Source organism: Rhinopithecus roxellana, chromosome 8 (assembly GCF_007565055.1).
Source record: "Rhinopithecus roxellana isolate Shanxi Qingling chromosome 8, ASM756505v1, whole genome shotgun sequence".
Lineage (NCBI taxonomy): Eukaryota > Metazoa > Chordata > Mammalia > Primates > Cercopithecidae > Rhinopithecus > Rhinopithecus roxellana.
This window is the reverse complement of record NC_044556.1, coordinates 30,721,269-30,731,380: the sequence shown is the minus strand read 5'-3', so window position 1 is coordinate 30,731,380 and position 10,112 is coordinate 30,721,269. Positions and strand designations below refer to the sequence as shown.

The 10,112-nt window shown below is 40.3% G+C and overlaps 1 pseudogene; it reads right to left on the bottom strand.

The window, feature by feature from the left end:
• Window positions 1-8,385: 8,385 nt before the first annotated feature.
• LOC104669916 lies at window positions 8,386-9,644 on the bottom strand (annotated as a pseudogene).
• Between the last annotated feature and the right edge of the window lie 468 nt (window positions 9,645-10,112).

Here is a 10,112-nt window from a genome sequence, read left to right as displayed (position 1 = left end):
AGCCTTGCATCCCAGGGATGAAGCCCACTTGATCATGGTGGATAAGCTTTTTGATGTGCTGCTGAATCCGGTTTGCCAGTATTTTATTGAGAATTTTTGCATCAATGTTCATCAGGGATATTGGTCTAAAATTCTCTTTTTTTGATGTGTCTCTGCCAGGCTTTGGTATCAGGATGATGTTGGCCTCATAAAATGAGTTAGGGAGGATTCCCTCTTTTTCTATTGATTGGAATAGTTTCAGAAGGAATGGTACCAGCTCCTCCTTGTACCTCTGGTAGAATTCAGCTGTGAATCCATCTGGTCCTGGACTTTTTTTGGTGGGTAGGCTATTAATTGTTGCCTCAATTTCAGAGCCTGCTATTGGTCTATTCAGGGATTCAACTTCTTCCTGGTTTAGCCTTGGGAGAGTGTAAGTGTCCAGGAATTTATCCATTTCTTCTAGATTTTCTAGTTGATTTGCGTAGAGGCGTTTATAGTATTCTCTGATGGTAGTTTGTATTTCTGTGGGGTCAGTGGTGATATCCCCTTTATCATTTTTTATTGCATCTATTTGATTCCTCTCTCTTTTCTTCTTTATTAGTCTTGCTAGCGGTCTGTCAATTTTGTTGATCTTTTCAAAAAACCAACTCCTGGATTCATTGATTTTTTGGAGGGTTTTTTGTGTCTCTATCTCCTTCAGTTCAGCTCTGATCTTAGTTATTTCTTGCCTTCTGCTAGCTTTTGAATGTGTTTGCTCTTGCCTCTCTAGTTCTTTTAATTGTGATGTTAGAGTGTCAATTTTAGATCTTTCCTGCTTTCTCTTGTGGGCATTTAGTGCTATAAATTTCCCTCTACACACTGCTTTAAATGTGTCCCAGAGATTCTGCTATGTTGTATCTTTGTTCTCATTGGTTTCAAAGAACATCTTTATTTCCACTTTCATTTCGTTATGTACCCAGTAGTCATTCAGGAGCAGGTTGTTCAGTTTCCATGTAGTTGAGCGGTTTTGATTGAGTTTCTTAGTCCTGAGTTCTAGTTTGATTGCACTGTGGTCTGAGAGACAGTTTGTTATAATTTCTGTTCTTTTACATTTGCTGAGGAGTGCTTTACTTCCAATTATGTGGTCAATTTTGGAATAAGTGCGATGTGGTGCTGAGAAGAATGTATATTGTGTTGATTTGGGGTGGAGAGTTCTATAGATGTCTATTAGGTCCGCTTGGTGCAGAGATGAGTTCAATTCCTGGATATCCTTGTTAACTTTCTGTCTCGTTGATCTGTCTAATGTTGACAGCGGAGTGTTGAAGTCTCCCATTATTATTGTATGGGAGTCTAAGTCTCTTTGTAAGTCTCTAAGGACTTGCTTTATGAATCTGGGTGCTCCTGTATTGGGTGCATATATATTTAGGAGAGTTAGCTCTTCCTGTTGAATTGATCCCTTTACCATTATGTAATGGCCTTCTTTGTCTCTTTTGATCTTTGATGGTTTAAAGTCTGTTTTATCAGAGACAAGGATTGCAACCCCTGCTTTTTTTTGTTCTCCATTTGCTTGGTAGATCTTCCTCCATCCCTTTATTTTGAGCCTATGTATGTCTCTGCATGTGAGATGGGTCTCCTGAATACAGCAGACTGATGGGTCTTGACTCTTTATCCAGTTTGCCAGTCTGTGTCTTTTAATTGGAGCATTTAGTCCATTAACATTTAAGGTTAATATTGTTATGTGTGAACTTGATCCTGCCATTATGATATTAACTGGTTATTTTGCTCGTTAGTCGATGCAGTTTCTTCCTAGCCTCGATGGTCTTTACATTTTGGCATGTTTTTGCAATGGCTGGTACCGGTTGTTCCTTTCCATGTTTAGGGCTTCCTTCAGGGTCTCTTGTAAGGCAGGCCTGGTGGTGACAAAATCTCTAAGCATTTGCTTCTCTGTAAAGGATTTTATTTCTCCTTCACTTATGAAACTTAGTTTGGCTGGATATGAAATTCTGGGTTTAAAATTCTTTTCTTTAAGAACGTTGAATATTGGCCCCCACTCTCTTCTGGCTTGTAGAGTTTCTGCCGAGAGATCTGCTGTTAGTCTGATGGGCTTCCCTTTGTGGGTTACCCGACCTTTCTCTCTGGCTGCCCTTAAGATTTTTTCCTTCATTTCAACTTTGGTGAATCTGGCAATGATGTGTCTTGGAGTTGCTCTTCTGGAGGAGTATCTTTGTGGCGTTCTCTGTATTTCCTGAATTTGAATGTTGTCCTGCCCTACTAGGTTGGGGAAGTTCTCCTGGATGATATCCTGAAGAGTGTTTTCCAACTTGGTTCCATTTTCCCCCTCACTTTCAGGCACCCCAATCAGACGTAGATTTGGTCTTTTTACATAATCCCATACTTCTTGCAGGCTTTGCTCATTTCTTTTTCTTCTTTTTTCTTTTGGTTTCTCTTCTCGCTTCATTTCATTCATTTGATCTTCAATCGCTGATACTCTTTCTTCCAGTTGATCGAGTCGGTTACTGAAGCTTGTGCATTTGTCACGTATTTCTCGTGTCATGGTTTTCATCTCTGTTATTTCGTTTATGATCTTCTCTGCATTAATTAGTCTAGCTGTCAATTCTTCCACTCTTTTTTCAAGATTTTTAGTTTCTTTGCGCTGGGTACGTAATTCCTCCTTTAGCTCTGATAAGTTTGATGGACTGAAGCCTTCTTCTCTCCTCTCGTCCAAGTCATTCTCTGACCAGCTTTGATCCGTTGCTGGCGATGGGCTGCGCTCCTTCGCAGGGGGACATGCGCTCTTATTTTTTGAATTTCCAGCTTTTCTGCCCTGCTTCTTCCCCATCTTTGTGGTTTTATCTGTCTCTGGTCTTTGATGGTGGTGACGTACTGATGGGGTTTTGGTATAGGTGTCCTTCCTGTTTGATAGTTTTCCTTCTGACAGTCAGAAGGACTGTCTGTTGGTCTGTTGGAGATTGCTTGAGGTCCACTTCAGACCCTGCTTGCCTGGGTATCAGCAGCAGAGGTTGCCGAAGATAGAATATTGCTGAACAGCGAGTGTACCTGTCTGATTCTTCCTTTGGAAGTTTCCTCTCAGGGGTGTACTCCACCCTGTGAGGTGTGGGGAGTCAGACTGCCCCTAGTGGGGGATTTCTCCCAGCTAGGCTACTCAGGGGTCAGAGACACACCTGAGCAGGCAGTCTGTCCGTTCTCAGATCTCAACCTCCGCGTTGGGAGATCCACGGCTCTCCCCAAAGCTGTCAGACAGAGTAGTTCGCGTCTGCACCAGCTCCCGCTACTTCCCCTGTTGGTCTTCAGCTGTGCGCTCTCTTAAGCTTTTAAATAGTGACATACTGGATTTTTTTTGACGATTTTCTAATCCTTCAATTTTTGGAGATTTATTTATGTCAATGCATATAGTTCTAGTTCAATCATTTTAACCACTGTATGGTTCCATTTAATAAATATAACTCAATTTACTTATGAATTCTGATGGTGGTTATTTAGGTTAAAAATTTCTTTTGTTGCCAATATAATATAATATAATGCTGCAATGGATATTCTTGTGTACATCTCCTTGTGTATTGTGGTGGAATTGTTTGGTCATAGGCTTTACAGACATTTACCTTTTTTTTTTATTATTGTACTTTAAGTTCTAGGGTACATGTGCACAACGTGCAGGTTTGTTACATATGTATACATGTGCCATGTTGGTGTGCTGCACCCATTAACTCATCATTTACGTTAGGTATATCCCCTAATGCTATCCCTCCCCCCTCCCCCACCCCACGACAGGCCCCAGTGTGTGATGTTCCCCACCCTGTCCAAGTGTTCTCATTGTTCAGTTCCCACCTATGAGTGAGAACATGTGGTGTTTGGTTTTCTGTCCTTGCAATAGTTTGCTCAGAATGATGGTTTCCAGCTTCATCCATGTCCCTACGAAAGACATGAACTCATCCTTTTTATGACTGCATAGTATTCCATGGTGTATATGTGCCACATTTTCTTAATCCAGTCTGTCATTGATGGACATTTGAGTTGCTTCCAAGTCTTTGCTATTGTGAATGGTGCCGCAATAAACATACTTGTGCATATGTCTTTATGGCAGCATGATTTATAATCCTTTGGGCATATGCCCAGTAATGGGATGGCTGGGTCGAATGGTATTTCTAGTTCTAGATCCTTGAGGAATTGCCACACTGTCTTCCACAATGGTTGAACTAGTTTACATTCCCACCGACAGTGTAAAAGCATTCCTATTTCTCCACATCCTTTCCTGTTTCCTGCCTTTTTAATGATCGCCATTCTAACTGGTGTGAGATGGTATCTCATTGTGGTTTTGATTTGCATTTCTCTGATGGTCAGTCACGAGCATTTTTTCATGTGTCTGTTGGCTGCATAAATGTACAGATATTTAACTTTAATTAAATATCCCAAATTGCTCTCCAAAGTAGTTGTACCACCTTATATTCCTACCAGAAATGTATTTCCATTCCAACACTTGGTACTGTAGTATTCTAATATTTTAATATTTCCCAAACCTATGGGTCAGAAATATTATCTCCTTATGTTTAATGTAACTAAATGTAATTAATTATATTCCTTATTACTAGTAAAACTAATTATCTCTTCATATATTTGCTGGCCATTTGGATATTCCTTTTCTGTGAATTACTTGTTCATTCCTTTTGTCAAGTTTTCAGTGGGATTGGTTGTCTTTTTCTTAATGGCTTGTAGGTGTTCTTTCTAAATTCTGGATATTAATCATATGTTAATATTATGCAATATGAATATCTTTTCCCAGTTTGTTGCTTATTTAAAAATTTTTTTCAGTGTTTTTTTTGTTGTGCAGACATTTTAAATTTTAATGTAGTTATATTTGTCTCTTTTTCTTTTATGGTTGTGCTTTTGACATATTGAGAAATTCTTCCTTACCCTGGGGCATGAAGATATTCATCAACATCTTATTTAAATTTTTTGATATTTCATATTTAGTTCTTTAATTCACCTGTAATTGACGTTTGTGTATGGTGTGAAATAAGGATTCAATTTCATTTTTTCCCTCTATAGTCAGTTGTCCTATCACCATGTATTGGTTAGTCCCATCCTTTTCCTACATATTTGAAATGCTTACCTCTAGTCATATATTAAATTTTCTCTGTGTATGGATGTATTTCTGGTGTCCTTTTCATGTTATATTAGTTGTTGTCTACTGTGTATCAATACCACATGTCTTAATTACTATCGCTGTATAATACCTCTTGATATCTGGACTTAAATTCATCTCCAGTAGTGTCAATGCTATTTTTGACCCTTTCCTCTTCTATATGAATTTTAGAATCAGATTGTTTAGGTATATACATGTGCATACACATGCACACACATATATATATATCACTTTTGGAATTTTGATTGCAATTTGTTGAATTTATAGCTTAATATTGGGGAGAACTGACGTATTTATGATGTTTCATCCTCTATTTCTTGAACATTTTATGTGTCTTCATTTTTTAGATCTTTTCTTTTTTCAACAGAAAAGAGCAGAAATAACATTATTGGAAAATATCCATTGGATCTGGCATTTGGGAGATTTCTGGGGATCTCAGTGAAAGGAGTTTGAGTAGGGTGGTAAAGGGTTAAGTCAGGTTGCATAGGGCTGTTGAGTGAGTGAGGGTGAGGATGTGAGGACTGTGGTTTAAGAGAAATGGTTAATGTGGGGATGTGGTTTAAGAGAAATTTAAATGAGATGAAAAGACAAGTCTTTTTAAATTTTATTTTTATTATCATTTGGAGGATAGGAGAGATCTGAGAAGTAGCCATCAGAGAAGGACATGTTGGATCTGTTATAGAGACAGGAGATGACTGATTGGGAGAAAAGGGTTCCAACAACTCAAGACAGAGAGTCCTTGAATAAGACTCAGTATTTCAACCTCTGAGTGTAGAGCACAAGAGGTGGCGATGAAAAGTGGATTTATTTATTGACTAACAAATATTTATTGAGTGTCTGTGATAAGCCTGTCATTTATCTAGGTGCTAAGGATGCCGTAGTGAAGGAAATAGGCCAAAATCTTCGCTCTCATAGAGCTCACCATAAACAAGAGGAGAAAAACAATAAACTAAATAAATAATTAAGCTATGTTAGATGATGAAAAGTGCTAAGGGGAAATAGCAGAAGAGGGAGACTCGTGTGTGTGTGTGTGTGTGTGTATGTGTGTGTGTGTGTGTGTGTGTGTTGGGGAAATGCAATTTAACTGTGGTGAGTAGGGAAGTCTTGAAAGTGACATTTGAGTAGAGATATGAAGGAAGTAAGAGAGGGAGCTCTGATGATCTTTGGGGGAAGAGCTTTCCAGGCAAAGGAGATGGCAACAGCAAAGGGTGAAGTAAGCAGTGTCTCTGACAGGGTTAGGGCATTGAGAGGAGGCCAGTGTGTGCAGAATAGAGTGAATTAAGGAGGACATGGTAGAAGATGAAATCTAGAGGTAATAGGAGGCCAGATCACATAAGGCTTGCAGGAAATTGTAAGAACTTTGGTTTTTACTCGGTTAAGTCGCTGGGTGGTTTTAAACAGAGCTGTGACATGATCTAACTTAAGTTTTAACCATGTCATTCTGGCTGGTGTACTGAGAATAGTTTGTTGGGGCAAGGGTGAAAACAGAGAGAACAATTAAGGCAGTGCTGCAATAATAACAGACAAGATTTTAGGACGGCTTGCACCAGGATGGAGGAGGGTGAGAAGTGAGTGGATGCTGGATACAGTTTGAAATACTGACAAGATTTACTTCTGGATTATGTGTGGGGCATAAAAGAAAGTGAATAGTTAAGGATACTGCCAAAGTTTTTGATCTGAGTATCTAGGAGGCTGTAGCTGCCTTATGTATTGAAATGAGTAAGACTGTGAGAGGAGCAGATTTAAGATGGAGTAGATATCAGAGTCCTGTTTTGTTCTCAAGTTTCAGATGCTAATCAGACCTCCAAGTAGAGATATCAAGTAGGTATCTTGAAATGAGTCTGGAGTTCAGATCTGGGAGTTACGGCCTTGTAGATGATGTTTGAAGCCATGAGAATGGCTGAGATGACCAGGGAGGGAGTACAGTAAGCTGGATCCTGGTATGCTCTAATGTTATGTGGCAGGGGAAATGAGGAGAAACCAGGGAAGGAGAATAAGAGGAAAGAACCAGAGAGAAAGGAAGAAAACCAGGAGAATACTTTGTTCTGGAAGCCAAATACAGAACACATTTGAGAGAGGAGACAGTTCTGTCTGTCAAATGCTGATAGACTAAGTTGAGGACAGAGAATGGACCACTGGATTTAGCGCCATGGAGGCCACTGGTGGAGTAATGGTGGTGAGAGCCTGAGAGTGGGCTCAAGAGAGGATTACAAGAAGAAGGTGGACATGCAAGAGAAACAAGTCTTTAAGGGGTGTTGTTGCAAAGGCAAAGAGAGATAAAGGTGATAGTAGGGAAAGTGGGGTCAAGAGGTTGTTTTTGTTTCTTTAAAGATGAGATTGCTTGCACACTCATATTTCAGGGAGAAATAGGGAATGACATGGCCTGAAAGTGAGTATCAGGAATTCACTGGATGGCTTGAGGAGATGCATGAAGTTTAGCAATAGTTGCTGATGAAAGTGAGAAAGGGAGTTGACTGAGACAAGAACTTGAAATTTTGGAAGCAAAATTAGCAAAGTAATGTATCTCACTGTCTTCACATTCTTTTCTTCTATTTGCTTTGCACTGATAAACTTTCATTTCACTCAAATTAGAGCAGTCTTCCATATTTATCTTTTCTGCCCAATAACTGAAAGGGAAAAATCCAAAATGATTAGTTAAAAAAAAGTAAGAATTAGGCCGGGCGCGATGGCTCACACCTGTAATCTCAGCACTTTGGGAGGTTGAGGCGGGCAGATCATGAGGTCAGGAGACAGAGACCATCCTGGCTAACATGGTGAAACCCCGTCTCTACTAAAAATAAAAAACTTAGCCAGGTGTGGTGGTGGGTGCCTATAGTCCCAGCTACTCGGGAGGCTGAGGCAGGAGAATGGCGTGAACCTGGGAGGCAGAAGTTGCAGTGAGCTGAGATCACACCACTGCACTCCAGCCTGGGAAACAGAGCGAGACTCCATCTCAGAAAAAAAAAAAAAAAAAAAAAAAAAAAGAATTAACAAACCCTTTTAATTTGTTTTAAATATTTTTAAGTTTTAAAAAGTGTTTGAAGTTCGTAATTCCTAGTAGGAAAGCATTATCTCCATGAATACCCTAATGGCAAACCACTGTAAAATGCTTTAGTTGCATTTGGGGTAGATGGGTAGGGATTATCTTCAAAGCACCCCAGCTGTCTTGATAAGGTCAGAGGTACACTGGTTTGCATTATTGCAGCATCCATGAGGTGATCTAGATTGCTTTTCCTTTAGCAAGGGCTTTATTTATCAGAAGGGCATTACTCTTGACCTCCAAATTTGGCTGACAATTTACAGATGAGATTCATAACCTTCGGGTTGCTCTGGCATTTTGATATATTTTCTGGGTTCTGGGCCACATCCTGGAAGGCCACCATAATTTCTGAACACTGCATGGCTGTGAGAACCTTTGGTCACTAAGAATTTTGAGTCCAGGCATTCCTGCCATTCCAGATATGTCCCCACCCATTCCAAGCATTTCTCTGAGAAAATTACCAGGCATTCTCCCAGAAAGCCACTTGGAAAAGAGCCATACTGAGCTCCAGATCATTTTCTGGCTTCTTCCTCCCTCTGGGCTCTCTCATGCTTTTCTCGAGAGCCTTCTTAACCCTTTCTGTTCTTTCTTTGATCTCTTGCTCTTCACGTTTTCACTCATACTTTCTCCAATGTTCTATAATTTTCTAGGCCCTAGGTTTGAAATTCTTTCAGCATTTTACTAGCATCTTCATCATAATCCAATTTCCAGGCAAGGGCAAGAGCATGGGCTGCTTCTTCCCAAAGATCCAGAAGTCTATGTGTGTTTTCTCACCACTTGTAAGGCTGAAATGAATCAGGATTTATCTCAATGGCTCTGTCACGGTCTTGAATGGCAGCATTGGGCTTCTGTAATTTGATGAAGACACTGGCTCTCTTGGCACACAGAAGGGCCAAGTGAGGATTCAGCATAATGGCATCTGTGAATGAGCCAATGGCTTTTTGCAGGTCACCATCATACGGTTTCAGTGGCAACCACTTTCTTACTATTTGCTGATCCATCATCTCCTCTGTTTTCTCTGCATTTTCATCTCCCATTTCTTGAGGAGCATCAGTATCTTGTTCAGTCAATTTCTAGATTTCATTATCAATTTCTAGATCAGTTTTCTCACTTGATGGTTCATCTGTCTTCATGTTTTCTTTCTGCCTTGTTGCTATCTGTTTTTCCTTCCTTGATATTTTCTTCTGATTTAGTTTTCTGAATATCAGGTGGTACTTTACCCGCCATGCTCTTCACCCATTCCCTCAGGAAGTGCATTTCCTTGGTGTGCAGAACACCCGGATCCTGCTTACACATTTTCATGAAGGCCCCAGGCTTGCTCACTTGGTGGGGGTCTGTGGTCAAGAGGTGGAGGGCGAAGCTTGGGGACTGTGGCCCAATTCCAGGCACAGGAGCTGACTCAGCATGACTATGCAGAAGGGCTTTCTTCAAATTCTTAACTGCATTCAGGGATTTGAGAAATTCTTCAATGAAAATTCCTAACATTCTTTTTTTTGCCTTTTTAAAAATTTTTATTTTACTTTAAGTTCTGGGATACAGGTGCAGAACGTGCAGGTTTGTTACACAGGTATACATGTGCCATGGTGGTTTGCTGCACCTATCAACCTGGCATCTAGATTTTAAGCCCTGCATGCATTAAGTATTTGTTCTAATGTTCTCCCTCCCCTTCTCCCGCACCCCCTGACAGGCCCCAGTGTGTGATGTTCCCCTCCTTGTGTCCATGTGTTCTCATTGTTCAATTCCCACTTATGAGTGAGAACATGCGGCCTTTGGTTTTCTCTTCCTATGTTAGTTTGCTGAGAATGATGGTTTCTAGCTTCCTCCATGTCCCTGCAAAGGACATGAACTCATTCCTTTTTTATGGCTGCGTAGCAGAGAATTCCTAAAATTTTTAAAATTGACTTGAGCCAGGGACAGTGGCACTTGCCTGTGGATCCAGCTACTCGGAAGGTT